The sequence below is a fragment of the Scyliorhinus canicula genome, chromosome 15 (genome assembly GCF_902713615.1).
Source record: "Scyliorhinus canicula chromosome 15, sScyCan1.1, whole genome shotgun sequence".
In the NCBI taxonomy this organism is placed as follows: domain Eukaryota; kingdom Metazoa; phylum Chordata; class Chondrichthyes; order Carcharhiniformes; family Scyliorhinidae; genus Scyliorhinus; species Scyliorhinus canicula.
The window spans coordinates 134,955,989-134,978,854 of NC_052160.1; the positions used below are offsets into that span (position 1 = coordinate 134,955,989).

Sequence of the window (22,866 nt, forward strand, 5' to 3'; positions counted from 1 at the left end):
AGAACGTGCAGACAATGACCCAAGCCGGGAATCGAACCTGGGACCCTGGTGCTGTGAAGCTATTGTGCTAATCACTGTGCTGCCCTATAAGGTGACCCAGTGACACCTTTTACCCGGTGTCGACAGCTCTGTGCCTCTATCAAAGGAAAAGAAAGTCTTGCTCGCCAGATTTTATTTGAACCCACATCCAAAATGGCAATGCAATCAAAGGGGCTAAACTGGCCTAGTTGGGAGTATCTGAACCTAATGCCAATCCCAGATAGTTATTACACAGGGCCCCGAAGACCTTTCTCAGCCAATTAAGGCGACAGGTCTTGGTGACCTTGACGACCAGCTAAGTGACCTTCAAAAGGCAACTTGCAGTGTGCCCCAGTGAAGATGTAAAATTGCTTTTTAAACAGCGTGTATCGTGTGTGTTGCAATCGAGCTGTTGTAATCATACAGCTGCCCTCAGTCACATTTTTCTTAAACAAATTAACAGGCTCCGCTGTTCAACAAACTGCAAAGGCTTTTCCATTTCAAAAAGAATCGATTTCCAAGTTATATCCTGGAGGCTTATTTTTAGCGATGGAGCTTGCAATTGAACAATATTCCGGCCAACAAATTGTGACTTATTTGTCGGAACATGTCATACGGAATGTGTACAAGTGCAAAATCCTGCAGCCGCTGGAAAGCTGAAATAAAATCAGAAAATGCTGGAAATGCCCAGCAGGTCCGGTATCATCCGTGGAGAGAGAAATAGAGTTAACCTTTCGGATCTGTCACCTTTTCAGCCTGCCTTTCAAAGTTCAATATATTTCTGATATTTTGTTTTCATGACAAATCTAATCCTGAGGCAAGGTCTCATTGTGTGCTTCAGCCGCCGGCTGTCTCGCTTTCCTCTCCTGGGCCCACTGACTTGGTTGTAGTTTCGAAGTTGCTGCCTGTCCTCCTCACCTCACTAGTCTTGGGGCAGTGGAGCCAGTTACCATGGAAACATAGGAATGTACAACACTGAAAGAGGCCATTCAGCCCATTGCGCCCGTGCTGACACTTTGGAAGAGCGGTCATGCTTAATCCCACATCCCCGCCTTTAGTCCGTGAGACAGTAGGAAGAATAGAAGGAACAGGAGAAGGGGCGGCACGGTAGCACAATGATTAGCACTGTTGCTTTACAGCTGCAGGGTCCCAGGTTCGATTCCCGGCTTGGATCACTGTCTGTTCGGCGTCTGCACGTTCTCCTCTTGTCTGCGTGGATTTCCTCCAGGTGCTCCGATTTCCTCCCCCAGCCTAAAGATGTGCAGGTTAGGTGGATTGGCCATGGTGAATTGCCCTTAGTGTCCAAAAAAAGGTTGGGTGGGGTTGCTGGGTTGCGGGGATGGGGTGGAGGTGTGGGCTTGGGTGTGGTGCTCTTTCCAGGGGGCCGGTGCAAACTCAATGGGCCTAAGGGCCTCCTTCTGCACTGTAAATTCTATGATCCCATGAGTAGTAGAGCAAACGCTGTCTTCAACCCTGCTCCGCTATTCAGTAAGGACGTTCCCACCCAATCCTCGTGTCCCCTAATTTCCTTAGTTCCTCATCTTCAAGTAGCCATTCATTTCCCTTTTAAGAATACTTTTGGAATCAGTTTTCGCCACCTTTTCAGGGAGCGCATTCCAGATCCCTACAACTCTGAGAGAAAACGTTTCTCCCCTTCTCACCCCGACCTTTTCCCAATGGTTTTCAAGCTATGATCTCCGAGTTTCGTAATAACGCTCACGAGACCCATGGGGACGACACAATTGATCTCCCCCATGGGGCTGGTGGAATACAAGCTTCCCCGCTAAGGGGCGGAGGCCTAGACGTTGGAGCTCCTGAAACTAATACTTAAAAGCAGGCCCAGAGTGGGACTGGCATGATCGGCAGTCCCGGCTGGGACCTATGCACTGTATGTATGTAAATCCTTACTTTGGCCTTTAGAATGAACCTGCGTTTATATCACCTCCTCCCGTCTCCTGAAGATTTTCTCGAGTTATCGACCCACTCGCCAGGGAGTACAGCTTTTCTCTATGGTTGTAAAAAAGTCACTGCCTCGATCGTGTGGCAGAGCTTGAATATGGGCCCCTACTGTGCCTCAAAGCTCAATATTGCTTTCCAAACTACATCTATGACCTCCGTCACTCACCAAATAAATTGTTAATTGATTTCCTTCCCCACCCTGTGAACATTACTGTGACTGATCAGAAACTGGTATCCCCATGGATGTCACACAAGGCTTCTTTCCATCTTCCGCATGGATGATAGGTTTAGGTTGAGATCTCTGGCCCTCTCCGCCAGTGACTATACCCGCCACCTGATGTGCTGAACCCCAAAGGTGCAGAATGTCAATTGCCAAAGAGAAAATGCTGGAAAATCTCAGCAGGTCTGGCAGCACCTGTAGGGAGAGAAAAGAGCCAACGTTTCGAGTCCAGGTGATCCTTTGTCAAAGCTAAAGACAGAGAAAGTGGGAAATATTTATAATGTGGAGTGAGAATGAAAGATGAGTCATAGCCTCAGAAACCCAGAGAAGCGGGGTGCTAATAGTCACAGAAACCAAGGGAAAGAGTGCCAATGGTAGTCCCCAGAGAGAACAAAAGGTATGAAAGGCCAAACAGCAGAGAAACTAACATCAGAGGGTATCAGAAGATGTCAATTAGACGGCTATTTTAGCTCAGGTGGAACTGTAGGCATGACAGTTGACCTCTGTGTTCTTGAACTCAGGGAGGAAGGATGGCTGAGGGTTTATTTCCTTGATCATATTTGCTGAATTTGCAGTTATTTAGACCTTATCCAATGGCAATAAAAGGAAGCAAAGTTAGGAGATATTGTGCGTTCTATATATTTTCTATTTCAAAGTGACTTCCATTGTATTCACATTGAACGAGGCAACACTGGCCCTAGCTCCATTGCCCCCCTGATCGAGTAGTTTCTCCATATTCAGTTCCGAGACTTGAAGAATGGGGCACCTGTTGAGGTTAAGGAGGGTTGTCCCACCCTTGACTGTGTCACACTTTCAGGAAGAGGAGAAAAATCTGGAGAAGCAGGAAGAATTATGGAGCATATCGGGAACTTCAGAGCAAAGCAAACCTTCAAACCGACTGTCAGAAAACGCAGACTGGAACAAATATGTTCTGCATTTCAGTCTCACTGCAGCCTTCGATCCAATAATAATTTCCCTTATATATAGTGAAAGTCCCAGGTGCTACACCAATGGAGGTTGGGCCTCAGCAGGTTTCAGGAGAAGATTTTGGGGAGGAGGGGGGGGTAATCACATGCATTGTCCAAGCGGTCGGTTCTAAATGTGGCTTTTGGAATGACCGAGACAGTTGGGTTAAGAAAAAGGCTTCCAGGGGTTAGTGGGGGTGGGGGGTTGGGGGTGGGGGGGTTTGTTGGATGGGGGGGGGGGGGGGGATTACTACATATTTGTGATATTGATTGAGGATGAAATATTTTACAGGACATTGGGGTAACTCTCCTATCCTTCTTCCTCATGGTGCCGTGAGATTGTTTAATATACACCCATGGTGCCTTGTGTTAACTCATCCTCTGATAGAGCAGCACTCACTCAGTAGTGCACTGGAATAATGTCAGTGTTACAACCTCCGCAGAAGTCACGGGGTGTGGTCCATCCGGTTCTCCATGATCTCCACAGAGTATGAACGTTCCTGGTAACGGGGTGGGGCTTCCTCTTCAACAAGGGGAGCTCACACGGTGAAAAAACCCCGACCTCGGGCCAATCGAGAAGGGTCGGGCCAAGAGACTCTTTCGGGAGGTTAGCGCACGTGTCAATAAAGCAGTATTTTGCGCCTTACCCTTCGTTCCATGTGTGTCCACTCACTCTACAGATTCTATAGTCAGCTTTGCGTTTTGTGCTCAAGTGCTGGAGTAGGACTATAAACCAACAACCTACTGACTCCAAGGAAGAAGTTCTGCCAACTGAGCCCATGGCTGACCGAGGTGATAGAGAAAACACACAGCGAGTTCAGCGGTGAGGGCAAGGATGAGATACAGAACCAGAGAACAAAGAGACAAAAATGTTGGAAACATTCTGCAGGTCGGTCAATATTGACAGAGGGCACAAACAGGTTAATGTGTGAGGTGGACATCCATAAAGGACATCGCTCCCTTGACTCCTCCACATGTGCTTATTATCCTGCTGAAAACTTCTGTCTGTTCGGGTGGGTGTCCTGATTCATTGGCACCATTGTGAAGAATAACTAATCCTCTCGATGCCGTGGCCAACTTCAACCAACATCACCAAAAACCAAACAACGTATCACTCATCAGCGGGACCTTGCTGTGTGCAAGTCTGAGTTTACCCATGTAACAGCAGTGACTATGCTTCCAAGTTGATTCATTGGCTGTCAAGTGGATGTGAAAAGCACTCTGTATAAATACAGTCTTTTCTTTGCTCACCACACAGGTCGTGTGTCTTAGCTCAGGTATCTGTCATCTGTCGAGCGCAGGCTGGTTCTTGTCATTTCTCCCACTGATTTATTTGAAAACTTTGCAAAGAAGGTTGATTTTACTGAGAATAGTTCATCTGTATCAAGTCACTTTTTGCTAAGATCAATTTTATTGAGATTAATAACAGAGTGAAGCCAACACTGCACAGCTACACGGTAATATATTACAGACACACTCCAGATGGAGAAGCTAAAAATAAGCTGTGCAATGAGCCTGAACGCAGGGCTCACTCGGTAAGTGTGGTCATCAGCCACAGAAACAGACGCATAAATGTCACCTTTAGCCATTCTGGACAGAACGTCCTGAATGCTTGAGTTTGAGTCTGAACAACTGAGTCAATCTGACACCGGGGGCTGCATTCTCTGGTCGCCGACGCTGAAATCGTGTTCGGCGATCGGCCGGGGAATTCAAATTCCTGTCAAAATCCGGGGCGGCGCCGCTTTCGCGATGCTCCGCCCCCTCCAAAGCCGCCGCACCACGTATTGACAGCCTCAGGCCATTTCCTGAGGCCCACGCCCCGATGGTCCTCCCCCCCAACCGGCCGAGTTCCCGATGGCGTGGATCTCTCATGGTCTCACCCGTCTGGAGCTCGGCGTGGCAGTAGCGGACTCAGTCCAGCGCCGCCACAGTCACGGGAGGGCCGATCCGCGGTCAGGGGGGACATAATTCGGGGCTGGGGGCACTGGGGGAAGGTGATCCAGGGCGCGCGAGCTGGCCGGAGGATGGGGCGACTATTTTGTGGGCCTGGTCTGCGAGCGCACTCCGCCATGAAGCACAGCCCGGCCGCTGCAGGCCGCCGCCATGCACATGCGCGGCCACGGACCCAGCCGGCGCTGGTCCGACGCCGACAGCCGATTCTCCAGCCTTGATGGGCCGAGCGGCCGCGCGGAAACGGCAGAGTCCCGCCGGCGGCGATCACGCTTGGTAGCTGCCGGCGGGAACTCTGCGTGAAGGGTCGGGGGCAGCCTGTGGGGCGGGGAAAAGCGCTCCTTCACTGGGGGGAGCCTCCGATGGGGTCTGGCCTGCGATCGGGGCCCACCAATTGGCGGGCCAGCCTCTCCAGCCCTGGCCCTACTTTATTACGTGGCCGGCCCCTGAGCCCCTACGCCATGTTGCGTTGGGGCCGGCACGCTGAGAAAGTGCCCCACGCATACACGGGTTGGCGCGGCGCCCATTTGGCGCCGGGAAGGGAGGCCACAGCGGCGGGAACCGCTCCAGTGCCGTGCTGGCCCCCTGTGAGGGCCAGAATCGGTAGTCCCCGTGCCTGTTACATGACGGCGCGAACACTCTGTCTCCATTTCGGAGAATCACGCCCCGCAATTCTCCAGGGCCGGGTGCTCTACGCTGCCTCCCTGTTCGCCCCCAGCAAAACAGGGAATCGGTGGCTGTTTTGCACCAGTTTTCCTCCGTTCCTAAGCCGGCGTGTAGACATAACCCCAGAATTGGAGAATCCAGCCCAAATGTATCTGCCGCCTTTTCCCTTGCCACTCAACGATCCTCCAACCCTATGACTCATTTACACTCCCTTCTTCTGATTCTGGATTAGTGTGCGCTGGCTCTTTCTCCTCCGCTGCACCATCAGTGCCAGAGTCATTATCCATTTCACTCTCCCTGACTGGGAACGAATGCCCTTCCCCCCGTTGATTCCTTCATACCTGCCGCCCATCACTCCTGAGCCTTCTGGCCGACATTGGCCCACCAATCCTGCCTTCCGCCCTCCCCATCCGCACTCACCCACATTCCCCGCCCACCAGGCGAACAACACCATGGGCGAAATTCTCCGACCCCCACGACGGGTCGGAGAATAGCGGGAGGGCCTTCCCGACATTTTTCCCGCCCTCCCGCTATTCTCCCCCCCCCCGCCCAACTCCCGACACGAATCGCTGCCGCCGTTTTTTTACGGCCGGCAGCGATTCACAGCTGTTCGATGGGCCGAAGTCCCAGCCCTTTACGCTGTTTTTACGAACGGCAAACACACCTGGTCTGGCCGTTCGTAAAAACGGCGGGAACAACTCGCTTTTTATAACCATGGCACCGATTGACACGGCAGTACCACGGCCGTGCCAAGGTTGCCATGGGCCCGCGATCGGTGGGCACCGATCGCGGGCAGCGGGCCCGATGCCCGCGCACTATTTGTCCTTCCGCCGCCCCGCAGTATCCATTCGCGGGACGGCTGAGGGGCATCCCGGCCCGCGCATGTACGGGTTTCGCGCAAATACGCGATGACGTCATCCGCGCATGCGCGGGTTGGAGTCTTCCAATCCGCGCATGCGCGGCTGACGTCATATGACGCGTCAGCCGGCGCTAACTCCGGCAAGCGGGCTTAACGAAATTCGTTAAGCCCGTGATGCCGGAGCTTGCGGCGTCGGGCTGCTAGCCCCGACCGGGGACCAGAATCGGTTCCCGGTCGGGAAGGGGGGGGCTGGCGTCAAACCCGCCCGGATTTGACGCCAGCCTTACGATTTCTCCCGTTTTGGGAGAATCGCGCCCCATACCTTTAAAATTTGAGTCTTTTTTTTCAAATCCCGCCAAGGCCTCTCTCCTTATCTCGCTGACCACCTCCTGACTACCACAACTTTATAATATTGCAAGATTTCTGTGTTGCAAAAATTCTGGGCCCGGACTCTCCAAAATCCCAGCCAAGTGTTAACGCCGGCGTAAACACCGGAGTGTTTACCGCCTACATCAACGGGCCTCTTGGCCCATCGATTCAGTGGGCCACAGGGGGCCAGAACGTCGCCGGACTTGCTGAGCGCTGCTCCCGTGCTGATACGCGGCCCTGCAGTGCCGCTGCGGGTCCAGCGATGCCCCTACAAATGGCAGCTCTGTGGGCTTAACCCTCTGCATGCGTAGGCGGCCATGCTACCCCTTGGCCTTCAGGGTTCTGCTCCTCCCTTTGGTGAGCCAGGTGCCTCTGCCGCAAACTTCTCCTTTTCTCTCCTTCCTGTAACCAATGCACCAGACAACAGGATTACCAGGCTCAACGTTCCTGATCATCTCCTCACCTGCAGTATCAAACAGCGAGATGGAAGGGCCAGCAATTGTTCCCTAAGGACAACCCTTGGTCAGGTCATTGCCTGTGGCAGCCTCTCAAGGCCCCTGAACACATGCCAGAGAATCCAGGCCACGCCATGGATGCCCAGTGCACCCGTTAGGCATTGACCCCACGCCACATGACCATGTGGCTTTGGCATGGCGTTTAATGGATTGTCAATACTGCAATGTGTGCTGGGGGGAAGGGGGGGAGGGGAATTTCTGCAGATATTGACGACTCCAACGTACCCCTGAAAATACTTGTACAATTCTCGAGAATCGCTGCAAACATTGATATAATCCTGAGCACCCCCATGAATATTGACACAATCCGCCTCCCCACCCCAGAAAATATTGGCACACTCTCAGGAACGTGACAACCTGCTCTGCCCCCCCCCCACTTCATTCCCCTCAGTCACACCCACAAGGAGCCCCCCCCCCCCCCCCCCCCCCCCCCCGTCGAACATATCGATATTCTCCTGAGAAAACTAAAAATATTGGTTACTTCCAAAAACTAATAAACTGGCAATGCACCACCGCTGTGGAGAACATGAACAAATATTAAGAATACAGAAACTTGTGTTTTTTTCAGGCTTCCTCACCCCCCCCCCCCCCCCCCCCCCCCCCCGCCCCTTTCTGAACCCTCTTAACAGGCTCACTAGGGAATCAGTCAAGATGACGGTGCTCCTGAGGTCTGTTCCTGTTCCAGTGCCTCCCCATCCTTATCCCGGAGGCCTTTTTCAGGCGGGTTAACAGGAGCATTACGGGGTTTGTGTGGGCACACGGGACTCCAAGGGTGAGACGGGTGTTCTTGGAGCGGGGCAGGGATGGGGGAGGGGGGCTGGCGTTGCCCAACTTCTGTGGGTATTAGTGGGCTGCCAACACAGCGATCGTGCGTAAGTGGGTAATGGAGGGGGCGGCATGGAAGAGGCTGGAGATGGCATCCTGTGTGGGTACGAGCCTGGAAGCGCTTGCAACGGCGCTGCTGCCGCTCCCTCCGACGAGGTATACCATGAGCCCAGTGGTGGCAGCTACCCTCAAGATTTGGGGGCAATGGAGGCGGCACAGGGGGGAGGTGGGGGCCTCGATGGGGTCCCCGATACGGGGGAACCACCGGTTTGTTCCGGGGAGAATTGATGGCGGGTTCCTGAGTTGGCACAGGGCAGGTGTCAGGAGGCTGGGGACCTGTTCATAGACGGAAAGTTTGCGAGCCTGGGTGAGCTGGAAGGGAAGTTTGGGCTCCCCCCGGGGAACACCTTTAGGTACATGCAGGTAAGGGCGTTTGACAGGCGGCAGGTGGCGGGGTTCCCCCTGCTGCCGCCGCGTGGGGTCCAGGACAGGGTGCTCTCGGAGATATGGGTTGGAGAGGGGAGGATCGCGGAAGTGTACCAGGTGATGCAGGAGGTAGGCGAGGCCTCGGTGGAGGAGCTGAAAGATAAATGGGAGGAGGAGCTGGGTGAGGAGATTGAGGAGGGGGCGTGGGCGGATGCCCTGGAAAGGGTGAACTCCTCCTCTTCGTGTGCGAGGCTTAGCCTCATACAGTTTAAGGTACTGCATAGGGCTCATCTGACCGGGACAAGGATGAGCCGGTTTTCTTGGACCGAGGACAGGTATATTAGGTGCTCGGGGAGCCCAGCAAACCATTGTCCACATGTTCTGGGCATGCCCAGCGCTGGGGGAATTTTGGAAGGGTGTAGCAAGGACGGTATCGAGGGTGGTAGGATCCAGGGTCAATCCAGGCTGGGGACTCGCAATATTTGGGGTTGCAGTGGAGCCGGGAGTGCAGGAGGCGAAAGAGGCCGGTGTTCTGGCCTTTGCGTCCCTAGTAGCCCGGCGGAGGATTCTTCTTCAGTGGAAGGATGCGAGGCCCCCAAGCGTGGAGGCCTGGGTCAACGATATGGCGGGGTTTATTAAATTGGAGAGGGTGAAATTTTCCCTCAGGGGGTCAGTGCAGGGGTTATTCAGGAGATGGCAACCATTCCTAGACCTCCTGGCAGAACGGTAAAAACAAAAGGTCAGCAGCAGCAGCAACCCGGGGGCGGGGGGAGGGGGGGTTGTCTCTTTGTTTTTGTTTTGGATTGAATATCTGTTTTTTGCCAATGACGGGCGTTAATTTATTGTTTCTCTTTTGTATTTACGGCCGGGGGGGTTCTGTTTTTTTTTGTTCTTAGAATTTTCTGTTATTGTTTTCTTTTTTGTGAAAATGTGAAAATTTGAATAAAAATTTTTTTTTTTAAAAAGGCTCACTAGGGAAAATGTCACGTTAATAACCCATGTTCTGAGAAATAATGAATAGAGACACTGCTGGAGAGGCCTGGAGGGGGTGGGTGTTGTGGAGACATGGGGAGCAGTGAGCGTGGGTACGGTGGGTGATAAGGAATTAAAGAACAATGCCATTTTTCACAAATGAAATCTCTGTCCCCATTTCAGGTTCTGCAGATATCTTCCTGGGAATTACTCTGCAGAACAATCAGTCAGTGAGTGTCACAAAGAGAAATGCGGCGAATTAAAAGCGGGACATCAGGGTTAGACGGGATAAACTGGAAATCAACAAAGAACTGGACGAGGAAATTGCTGCAATTCTGGTTAATGTTTCAGGCAGCGATGTAGAAAGTGAGAGCGAGGTTATGAAATATTATCCAAATATTCAGCAAGAGGCATTTATTTACATGAAATGCAAATCAGTTAGTTGAATAATAATAGAATTGTTCAGGAGTCTCTGAAAGGTCAACTTCACTGTTTAATTACCTTCAAAAGGCCATCAATGGAAAGTATTACTCCTTTTAACTATTCCCTAGTCTATCCCACCTAGCCCTGGTGCTCCGCTTTGAGTTCGCTCAATTTCTGAAGATATGCAGTGTAAAATTATTCTCACGTCAGTTTGCTGAATTTTTAATTTGACCACAGATTTTGCTTGCACTGACTAAGCGCATTCCTTATCCTATCTCTCCCCCAGCTCCTTTCATCCTAGCCAATAATTCTTCTACCCAACTTACCATCCAGTCAATCGCTTATTTTCTCATTTTAAAAAATCACCCACGATTAACACAGCAAAATTCAAACCCATTTAATAACTTGATTTAATAATTTAGTGCTGAAATGGCGCGGAATTAGCCAAAGCAGACAATTATGTTGATGGAGCAATAGAAGGCACAGAGACCTTTCCAGAGTAATAAAGGGGGGTCACACAGATCTGAAAGTGTTTTCATTGAGAAAGGTTGGGGCAAGAGAGAGGTTCTTGAATCACAGAGGCAAAGGCAATATGGCAGAAACAGTGTCGTTCAGCTAGTTGTGGTTATGCACAGAAACAGGCTGTTTGAAATGAAAAAAATGAAAATCACTTATTGTCATGAGTAGGCTTCAAATGAAGTTACTGTGACAAGCCCCTAGTCGCCACATTCCGGCACCTGTTCGGGGAGGCTGTTACGGGAATCGAACCGTGCTGCTGGCCTGCTTGGTCTGCTGTCAAAGCTAGCGATTTAGCCCTGTGCTAAACAGCCCCTGGCAGATCAAACAGACCCAGGCCCTGCCTTTCCCTCCCGTAAAACATGCTCCTTGCCAACGGCCACGTGATCGTCACTGGCCAGCAAATGTGTGCTCCCTGCTGACCAGTATGGGTGGCAGACGGACCAAGCAAAGGATCCTTAGAGGTGAGGAACATTTCCGTTAGACCCACACCTCCCTGAAAACCACTCTGCATGAAAATCAACCACATGATGGGTGCAGGAAAAGGCTTTACAGGCAAATGATCTTTTCTCATTCCAAATTTTCTTACTCTTCTGTTCAAATTAATGTTGTGTGTTTCTTTATTACAGAAACAATCTGATAGGGACAAGCTACAAGTTCTGTATGCTCCTTCCTTCGTTCCAGAAGAGCTGAATTGAAACTGTCAAGATCAAGATCCATATTTGTCACGTCTGTCCCCAGTTCTTGGATCCTTTTGGACTTCACTCAGTCAGCACCTCTGCCTGTTCCAGGTAAGGTTAGCAATAAGCTTAAAGGAATGAAAGTTGTGTAGAAACCTTACACAGGAAACAAGCTCCCATAATTGAAAATGAGAACTGATATTTTCTCCATCCCCATATGTTTTCATGCCTACTTCTTCTTCGGCTCTGGGCCTGAAGAGAGGGATGACCCGCACCACCATGATCTCAACCAAGAGTCGGGTGAGGAGGTAGATCCCGAATCCACCCCAGCTGGAATGGGATTGAACCCCATGTTGTTGCCACCAATATGATCCACACATGAGGAACCGGAATTCCTGTGGCACCATAAATTTTTAGTTGTGTGTTGTAGTCTGGAGATATGGGGCGGGATTATCCCCTACCTGGCGTGATGGGGGGGCCCGGCGTAGGGGAGTGGCGCCAGCCACTCCGGGGTCGGGCCTCCCCAAAGGTGGGGAATTCTCCGCACCTTTGGGGGCTAGCCCCGCGCCGGAGCGGTTGGCACCAGAAGACTGGCGCAAACAACCGGCGGCAGCGGCCTTTCGGGCCCACCGCCCGGCAGCGGGGCTGGCCGAAAGGCTTTCGGCAGTCGGCGCATGCGCGATGTGGGTTTCTCTTCCGCTTCCGCCATGGCGGAGGCCGTGGTGGCGGTGGAGGAGAAAGAGTGCACCCAGGGTACTGGCCCGGAGCCTGAGCGGGGGGCCCCGATCGCGGACCTGGCCACCGTGGGGGCACTCCTGGGGTCCGATCGCCCCGCGCCCCCCCCAGGATCCCGGGGGCCCGGTCGCGCCGCCGATCCCGCCGCCACCAGAGGTGGTTCAAAACTCGGCGGCGGGAGAGGCCTCCCAGCGGCGGGACTTCGGCCCATCCGGGCCAGAGAATCGCCGCAGGGGCCTCGCCGATCGGAGTGCCGTGATTCCCGCCCCCGCCAATTCCCGGGTGGCGGAGAATCTCTGCCACGGCGGGGGCGGAATTTTCCGCGGCCCCAGGCGAGAATTTTGCCCATGAATAGTGATGGTAGAGGTTCCGACATTCTTTCCATCACATGGTTGACCAGGAATCTCTCCCACTCTTACTGCCTGCCTTTGATGCATGTTTGATATTACACGTTGATATTCAACCATTTGGTTGCAGTGCCAATCTGGGTGGTGGGGGGTGGGGGGGGGGGGGGGGGGGGGGGGAGATTACCATTGACCAGAAATATAAATACTGTGACCACAAGAGCAGGCCAGAGGCTAGGAATTACATAGTGAGTAACTCGCATTTTAAATCCCCAAAGCCATTATCTGTAAGGCAGAAGCCAGGAGGGTGATGGAATACTCTCCACTTGCCTGGATGAGTGCAGCTCCGACAACACTCAAGAAGCTCAACACCATCTAGGAGAAGGCAGCTTGCTTGATTGGTACCCCTTCCACCATCTTCAACATCGACTCCCTCCACCAACGACAGTTGACAACAGTGTGTACCATCTGCAAGAAGCTCTGCAGGAGCTCACCATGGCTCCTTTGACAGCACCTTCCAAAGCTGCGACCTCCAACACCTCGAAGGACAAGGGAAGCAAATGCATGGGGACACCACCACCAGCAAATTTCCTTCCAAACCATCCTGACTTGCAACTACATTGCCGTTCTTTCACTGTCGCTGGGTCCAAATCCTGGAACTCCCTTCCTGACAGAATTGTGGGTGTCCCTACACCAATTAGACAGCAGCGGCTCACCACCACCTTGAGCAGAGAGAGATGGGCAATAAATGCTAGCCTAGCCGGTCAGGCCCATATCCTGTGAATGATTAAGGAAAACTTCCTTGGTCTGGAGTGTGAGTTAAGCCCAGAGCTTCTGATTCCGAGGCAGGGACGTTCACTACCCACTGTGTCACTAGACCTTCGTGCCTTTGAGCTGAACTGGTGAACTGAAATGAAAATCGCTTATTGTCACAAGTAGGCTTCAAATGAAGTTACTGTGAAAAGCCCCTAGTCGCCACATTCCGGCGCCTGTTCGGGGAGGCTGGTACGGGAATTGAACCGTGCTGCTGGCCTGCCTTGGTCTGCTTTCAAAGCCAGCGATTTAGCCCTGTGCTAAACCAGCCCCAAAGTTTCCAATGCGGAGGTATGAACGAACTTCCAAGTTGCAAACTGTCTGTCGTTGCTCACACTTGATGGGCATTTTGAGGGTGTCCAGTCATGATATTGTGCATCCAACAGTGAGCATGCATCGGCCGAAGACAATGTGATTAAATTAATGCTTCATGATATTACACTGGATACTATTAACACCGCCCAAAGGGAATGGGGCAGAAAGCAGTTATCGCCATATTTCACCAAAACACTGGCTTGGAAACACAGCTGAGTCAAAGTGATTATAATGAAGCACTCAAAATCTTTATCACCCTTGAGCCATGACCCCAAAATTTACTCCATGAGAACATGAATACAGACGAAGGGATGAACCAAATGACCCCCTCAAGCCTGCACCACCATTTAATAATGTTGTGACTGAAATGATATTGCTCTGAAATTCCACTTTCCTGCCTGTTTGCCATAACCCATGACTTCCTGATATTTGAGCATAAATTTCGCCCCTCTCACTAGAGCTTTGAGGGAGCGCTGCACCAGCGAGGTGCTGCCTGTGGGATTAAACATTAAGCCAAGGCCCCAACTGCCCTCTCGGGTGGGTGTAAAAGATCCCATGGTTCGGAGAAGAGCAAGGGAGCCCTCCCCAGTCAGAACAATATTTCCTGTTCAGCCACCATCACTAAAACAGATAATCTGATGACTGTAACATTGCCAATTGTGGGAGCTTGCTGTGCACTAATCATCTGCCACATTTCCTGTGCTAGAACAGTGTCTATTTCACTGGCTATAAAGCACTTGCAGACATCTCGAGGTGAAAGGCGTTGCATTAATACAAGTCTTTCATTCTTCCACAAGGTGTTATGTTTGAACAAGTAGCTGATGGAGGTCGATGCAAGAAGTAATAGTCTTTTTTTCGGCAGAGTACAAAGTCTTCCACAGAGACAACGTGAAGTCTTTTAAATCACTGAAACAAGAAAACAAACAGCAGCTTGTCAAATGAAACTGTGTACAAGATTCCATTTATTTCTCACCAGCCAAGGTTACCCTGCTCCTAGCTCCCGAGGTCAAACGCATAAAAAAAAACAACACTGGACTCAAAGAGAAAAAGCATTTGCATATAAGCAATCAGGGCACCTGAATTCCTCGCGAAGAAACTGTCCCCCAGCGTAAATCCCAGAGAAGCTGTGGTAATGAAAATATCATGAAATAACTGGCCTGTAATGAGCTGTTCTTTCCAGAGCAGCTGTAAATCCAAGTGGCCAGGCACAGTAGGAACTGAACAGTTATTCTCAATGTATTGTGGCAATTAGAGAGATTGCTCTCAATTCAAACTTGCTACCTGCACTGGGAAATGAGATATAATCGTCTATATTAACCATCTCCAGCCTTGTTTATTTTTCTGCATATCCTCGGTGCATCAGTGCAAAAGAGAAGGGTGAATCATTTACAGCCACCCTTACCCAGATGTGCCGGATAATGCATCTCCGTCTCCTCCCGGGTTGCCCAGCATCACAGATGCCTGTCGTCCGCCAATCCGAATTATTCCACGTGACTTTTTTTGAAGAGCTCATTTATGAACCGCGGGCATCACTGGTTAGGCCAGCATTTACTGCCCATCTTTATTGCCCTTGAGAAGGTGGTGAGGAGCCATGTTCTTGAGTCGCTGCTGTCCATGTGGTGTGGGTACACCCAGAGTGCTGTTAATTCCAAGATTTTGAGCCAGCGACAGTGAAGGAACGGAGATTTATTGCCAAGTCAGGATGGTGAGTGGCTTGGAGTGGGACATCCAGGTGGTAGTCTTTTCAGGTATCTGCTGCTCCTGTCCTTCTAGATGTTAGAGGCAGTGGGTTTGGCAGGTGCTGCCCAAGGAGCCTTGCTAAGTTCCTGCAGTGCATCTTGTCGATGCTACACACGCCTGCCACTGTGCTGTGTGCCAGTGATGGAGGGAGTGAATGTTTGTGGAAGGGGTGCCAATCAAGTGGGCTACTTTGTCCTGGATGGCGTCAAACATCTTGAGTGTTGGAGTTGCACTAACCCAGGTGAGTGGAGAGTATTCCATCACACTCCAGCACGGCAGCACAGTGGTTAGCACTGTTGCTTCAAAGTGCCGGTGACCCGGGTTCGATTCCCGGCCCGGGTCACAGTCTGCACGGAGTCTGCACGTTCTCCCCGTGTCTGCGTAGGTTTCCTCCGGGTGCTCTGGTTTCCACCACAAGTCCCGATCGACGTGCTTGTTAGGTGAATTGGACATTCTGAATTCTCCCTCTATGTACCCAAACAGGCGCCGGAGTGTGGCAACTGGGGGATTTTTACAGAAACTTCATTTCAGTGTTAATGTAAGCCTACTTGTGACAATAATAAAGATTATTATTATTGACTTCTGCCTTGGAGATGGTGAGAGGGAATCAGAAGGTGAGTCACTCACCACAGGATTCCTGACCTCTGACCTGTTCTTGTAGCCACAGCATTTATCTGGGCAGTTTCTGGTAAATAATAACCCTCAGGATGTTGATAGTGGCGGGGTCAGTGATAATAATGTATTGAATGTCAAGGGGTGATGGTTAGATTCTCTCCTGTTGGAGATGGTCATTGCCTGGCACTTGTGAAGCATAATTGTTACTTGCCACTTGTCAGCCCAAGACTGGATATTGTCCATGCCTTGCTCCAGGCACTGGATATAATAAAGTCTATGGGCCCTGATAACATCCCAGCAATTGTACTGAAGACTTGCCGCTCGCCTAGCCAAGTTGTTCCAGTACAGCTAGACCACTGGCACCTACCCAGCATTGTAGAAAATTGCCCAGGTGTGTCCGTTACATAAAAAACAGGACAGATCCAACCTGGCCAACATTCAGGCTTGAGCTGATAAGTGGAAGTAACATTTGTGCCTCACACGTGCCAGGCAATGGTCTTCTCCCCCAATTATCAATAGCGTGGGGCCTACCATTGAACAGAAACTGAATTGGGCCAATCATGTAAATACTATGGCTACAAGAGGAGGTTAGTGTCAAGGAATTCAGTGATGAGTAACTCATCCCCTGACTCCCTACATCCAAGGCTCAAGTGAGGAGTGTGATGGAATAAGGTCCATTGGCTTGATGAGTCCAGTTCCTAAACACTCGAGAAACTCAACATCATCCAGCTTGATTGACACCCCAGCCACCATATTCAACATTCACTCCCACTACTACCAACACACAGTGGCAGCCGTGTGTACCATGTGCAAGAAACTTACCATGGCTCCTTTGGCAGTACCTTGCAAACCGGCAACATCCACCACCTTGAAGGACAAGAGCTGTAGATACATGGGAACACCATCACCTGGGAGTTCCCCTCCAAGCCACTCACCATCCCAACTTCATGGAATCATACAATTTACAGAGCTGAAGGAGGCCATTTGGTCCATCGAGTCTGCACAGGCCTTTGGAAAGAGCACCCTACCCAAGCCCACACCTCAACCCGGTCCCCACACCTCCATCCTATTTCCCGTAACCCCACCTAACTTTTTTTGAACACGAAGGGCAATTTAGCATAGCCAATCCACCTAACCTGCAAATCTTTGGACTGTGGAAAAACGTGGAAATACATTACCATTCCTTCACTGTCGCTGGGTCAAAATCCTGGAACTCCCTCCTTAACAGCACAGTAAGAAGTCTTACAACCCCAAGTTAAAGTCCAACAGGTTTGTTTCAAACACTAGCTTTCGGAGCACTGCTCCTTCCTCAGGTGAATGAAGAGGTATGTTCCAGAAACATATATATTGACAAAGTCAAAGATGCCAGACAATGCTTTGAATGCGAGCATTTGCGGGTAATTAAGGCTTTACAGATCCAGAGATAAGTCTGTGTTGTAGGTCGACTTGAGTGGGTTTGTGATCTGTAGCCCTTTCGGGATCTTGTCTGCTTTCTGCATCTTTGCAGAAACTCTGGATTATCTCTGGATCTGTCAAGACTTAATTACCTGCAAATGCTCGCATTCAAAGCATTGTCTTACATCTTTGACTTTGTCTATATATATGTTTCTGGAACATACCTCTTCATTCACCTGAGGAAGGAGCTGCGCTCCGAAAGCTAGTGATTCGAAACAAACCTGTTGGACTTTAACCTGGTGTTGTCAGACTTCTTACTGTGCTCACTCCAATCCAACGCCGGCATCTCCACATCGGGGCTACAGCGGTTCACGAGGCAGCTCACCACCACGTCTCTTGCGCAATTACCGATGGAAAATAAATACTGGTCTAGCCAGCGACACCCACATCCCATAAAATGATTTTAAAATCTTCCTCTATTTCTGACTGCACTGGCTGTCAGTGGGGTTTTGGTCCATTGACAACCGCAGGAACCAATTTCTTCTCATGTAGGGAATGTAACGCTGAAGCCATTGAGCCTAACCTGATCCTCAAGCAATGTCGACTGGGGTGGAGTTTCCAGGAAAAGTCAGTGAATGGTGATTCAGAGCAGGAACTCTGGCTGATATTTCAGTCATTGCACGTAGGGATGAAAGGCTAATTACAGCTTCTTACAAGCTGAGATCGCCGTCACTCCACACAGCCCGGGAATCAAACCTGGGGCGGGATTCTCTGCGAACTGGCGGGGCGGGCAACTCCGGATGAAGGAGTGGCGTGAACCACTCCGGCATCAGGCTGCCCTGAAGGTGCGGAATCCTCCGCACCTTCAGGGGCTAAGCTGGCGCCGGAGTGGTTTGCGCTGCGCAGACTGGCGCCGAAGGGGCTTGGCGCCATGCCAACTGGCGCCAAAGGGGCTCTGCCGGCTGGCACGAATTGGCACATGCACGGGAGCGCCACTGTGTGCTGGCGCCATCCCAGTGCATGCACAGGGGGGGTTCATCTCCACGCCGGCCATTTCGGACTTTACAGCGGCCAACGCGGAGGACCCCCATGGCATAGGCCTGCCTGCAGATCGGTGGGCTTCGATCGCGGGCCAGACCACCATGGGGGCATGCCCTCGGGCCAGATTCCCCCCCCCCCGAGGACCCTGGAGGTCGCCCGCCAAGCCAGGTCCCGCCGGTCAATACCTGTTGTAACATGCGCTGGCGGGACGGGCCGAAAACAGGCGGCCACTCGGCCCATTGCGGGCCTGAGAATCGCTGGGGGGGGGGGGCACTGCCAGAGGCCTACTGACCGGTGCCGCGCTATTCCCGCCCCGGAAAATCCCCGGCGCCAGAGAATTCGGCAGCCGGCGGGGGCGGGGTTCACGCCCTCCCCCGGCGATTCTCCGACCCAGCGGGGGTGTCGGAGAACCCTGCCCCTGATTCTCGGTTACTCAACAATCTATCAGAGGAATTAATCGGCCTTTACAACCTCCGGTCCGAATTTCATTTGCCGGCATTATGGCTCTATGATCATAACTGTGAGTTGGAAGGTGGGACGGAGGATTTTAGGATTTGCGAAAAGGGCAGCAACAGAATTCTCAAAGACTCTGCCTAACTGAACTGGCTTCCTTGCTGGAACCAGCCAGCTTGACAGTCCGCCCAGCTGTCTGACAGGATGGAAACCAAGGAATGTGCTACGTGTGGGGGGGGGGGAGATGTGGAGGCAGCGGGCTTCTCACAAGTTGCCTTCTGGCAGGGTTGACTTATGTGTCGGCAAGTCTGATGGAACAGGGGAACTTTTGCTGCCTCTCTCGGCCCACAAGCAGTGCTGTAAAGACATCCACCTGGAGAATCCAGCCCTTCATTCCTTCCTTCGGAACCCAGTCCACAAGCGTTAAGAATAAAGGCCACCGCCGCAGAGAGTCCTTAAAAATATTTTGATCAAACCACTATTCATACCATATTGGTTGCCTGGCATCCAACCTGCATCTTCCAAAATGGGATGTGGATTCTGGGGGCTTTTGCTCATGTTTAACGTTTTAACAGTCGGAATGTGGCCTTTGCTGCTACAAAGAAAAGCTGAGATAAAAGGCATATGAGGGGGAAAAGAATAGAAGGTGAGGCTGATAGGATGAGATGAAGAGAGGTGGGAGGGGATTCGTGAGGGGCATAGAGACAAGTACAGACCAGAAGGGCTGAAGGGCCTGCGTTATCCAATCCACGTAATCTTTTGCAAGGCAAAGAGTTTTGCGTGCGTTGAATAGGATGTTGAGCACCAAATCACTTGGTTAGCAGAATCATGTTGGCACCAGATAAGGAGCCAGCACCTCTTTCGTCATTGCTGGAGTCCAGTGTTACAGGCACAGCCCAACAACAAGCCCAGTGTGTCCTGTGCTAAGTGTCGAGACCGCACATTATTGTACCAGGCAAGCTCCACTGAGTACAAGTGCATTCGTGTCTAAGAATCAGTAGCCCTTCCTTGTGGCATTGCATTGGGACCTTCTGATTGGTCCACAGGAGGTTGAAGTACATCACTGGCTCACTTTGGAGTGATGTTGTCACACTGAGAATGATGGACAGGTCTAACCCACAGACTTGTACCACTTACATTTTACTTGAAGATTATGCCCTTTTAAGATTTGTAGATATTTAAGCATTTTTGACATCAAAGAAAGACTTGCATAGCTATAGCACATTTCATGACCTTAGGACATCCCAAAGCACTTTACAGCCAATTAAGTACTTTTGAAGTGTAGTCACTGTTGGAAATTAAGAAAAGCAGCAACTAAATTGCAGCCAGCAAGATGGTAACGATCAGATAATCTGTTTTTTTAATGATATTAGTCAAAGGATAAATGTAGGACACCAGAGAGAAGCCCCTTGCTCTTCTTTGAATAAAATATCCTGGGATTTTCTGTGCCCACTTTCCAGAGCAGATGGAGAGAAAATAAATCCTTGTATTTAGAATCATAGAATTTACAGTGCAGAAGGAGACCATTCGGCCCATCGGGTCTGCACTGGCCCTTGGAAAGAGCACCCTACCTAAGCCCACAACCCCTCTCTTATGCCAGTAACCGCACCCAACCCAACCTTTTTGGACACTAAGGGCAATTTAGCACGGCCAATCCACCTAATGTGCACATTTATGGACTGTGGGAGGAAACCGGAGGAAACCCACACACAGACACCGGGAGAACGTGCAGACTTCGCACAGACAGTAACCCAAGCTGGGAATCGAACCTGGGACCTTGGAGCTGGGAAGCAAGGGTGCTAACTACTGTGCTACCGTGCCCCCTCACATTTATGCAGAGCCTCTCTGGAAATTCCAAATTGCTTTACAAGCATTGGAGTACTTTTGACGTATTGTCACTAAGGGCTGGTTTCGCAAACTGGGCTAAAATCGCTGGCTTTTAAAGCAGACCAAGGCAGGCCAGCAGCACGGTTCAATTCCCGTACCAGCCTCCCTGAACAGGCGCCGGAATGTGGCGACTAGGGGTTTTTCACAGTAACTTCATTGAAGCCTACTCGTGACAATAAGAGATTTTCATTTTCATAATGTCAGAAATATGGCAGCTAGTTCCTGCAAACAGCAGTACGATAATGACCTGATAATCTATTCATTGATTGAGGGATCAATATTGCCAGGAAGCCAAGGGTAACTCGTCTGTCCTGCTTTGAAGTAATGTCATGGGAGCTTTTAAGACATGAGACAGCAGACAGGCCATCCGTCTTGCCTAAATACCACAGAGGAGCTGCAGTCCAGGGTTTGAACTCGAGCCCCAGAGTGGGACTTCCATCCATAACCTTCTGATCCAGAGTTGAGCGTGCCAGCCATCGAGTCATTGCTGATATTGTGAAAAGTACAGAAATGAATGAGGAACTTCAGGAGGGCATGGCAGAATGAGCTTGAGCCAAGTCGGGACAGTTCCCACCCAATTGGATGAGTATTCATAAAAAGCGACAGTGAAAAGCCTCCCTCAGAGACTGAAAGTCCAAGATTCCTGACCCCACTCACAGGCTGCCTGATTTTCGGAAATGACTGGAAAGGGTGTCTGGGTGGTCAAAAGCTCACACCCAGCACTTCTGACGTGCCTGCTCTAGGCATGTCCTACTCCTGAGAACGAGGACACCCATTTCTCGTTCCCGAGATTGAGGTTGGTAAATCTTTCTCTTTCGCACTCCGAGTTATCCAGTACCAGCCAACCTAACAATTGAGGCTGAGCAGGAAAAGACCACGACGTGGCCAATGAGGGCCTTAACCGGGACAAGGGTGGGCTTCCTGTTTGAGACCCTGCCCACCCCACCATAAAATAGTGCACAAATCAGAGCTGGCAGGTCAGGGCAGCACGGTGGCATAATGGTTAGCACTGGGACTACAGCGCTGAGGACCGGGGTTCGAATCCCGGGTCTGGGTCACTGTCCATGTGGTGTTTGCACATTCTCTCCGTGGCTGCGTGGATTTCACACACACCCCCCCCCCCCCCCCCCCCCCCCCCCCACACACACACACCATCCCAATGATGGGCAGAGCAGGTGGATTGGCCATGCTAAATTGCCCGTTAATTAGAAAAAAAAAATAATTGGGTACTCTAAATTTATTTTTAAAATGTCAGAGCGGGCAGGGCCCCAGAGGGAATCCCATCAACGCAATTTTATGCTCCCACCCCCACCTCCACCCCCCAACCACCACTCTCCGCCCAGCCCGACGCCACAAAACGCATTGGGGAGCGCAAAATTCGGGCAATCGTTTTATTGACGTTTGGCAACTCAAATGATTAATACATAGGGAAACAACGTATTAGTGGATATAGAAAAGATACAGATAATGGGACGCGCGGTGGCACAGTGGTTAGCACTGCTGACTCACAGCGCCAGAGACCAGGGTTAAACTCCTGCTTGGATTACTGTCTGTGTGGAGTTTTCACTTTCTTCCCGTGTCTGCATGTGTTTCCTCCGGGTGCTCCAGTTTCCTCCCACAGTCCAAAGATGTATGGGTTAGGTGGATTGACCATGCTAAATTGCCCCTTAATGTCCAGGTTAGGTGCAAGTTAGGTTATGGGGTTATAGAAGAAGGGAAGGGTAGTTGGGTGAGTGGATATGGGTAGAGTGCTCGTTTGAAGGGTCGGTGCAGACTCGATGGGCCAAATAGCCGCCTCCCGGACTGTAGGGATTCTATGAATACATTTTCGTAAACCTCCCACTACACCATCAGCAACATGAAGCTCTTGCCAGTGCCGTGTCTGTATTTGAATTTGTGTGTGCTGGGATTGAATTATAGCATCCCTACAATGCAGAAGGAGGCCATTCAGCCCATCTGGCCTGCACAGGCCCTCTAAAAGAGCACGGTACCTGGGCCCTCTCTCCCACCCTATCCCTATTAGGGATAGATGAGGTAAAATTTGAATGTGGATTACAGGGTTAAAATGAGGTTATCTAACCTTCTTTTTTTAATTTGTTCATAGGAGGTGGGTGTCGCAGGCTGTGCCAGCATTTATTGCCCATCCCTAATTGCCCTTGAGGGGC

The 22,866-nt window shown here is 51.0% G+C and overlaps 1 protein-coding gene across 4 annotated transcripts in view; it reads left to right on the top strand.

Annotated features, from left to right (window-relative positions):
• The window catches only part of lrrn2 (leucine rich repeat neuronal 2), a 203,806-nt gene that overhangs the window by 172,812 nt on the left and 8,128 nt on the right, over nucleotides 1–22,866 (top strand). For all 4 annotated transcript variants that reach the window (XM_038820363.1, XM_038820361.1, XM_038820364.1 and 1 more), the window contains one exon: nucleotides 11,313–11,474. The gene's annotated coding sequence lies outside the window, so the exon portion shown is untranslated. The remainder of the gene's footprint in view (nucleotides 1–11,312; nucleotides 11,475–22,866) is intronic.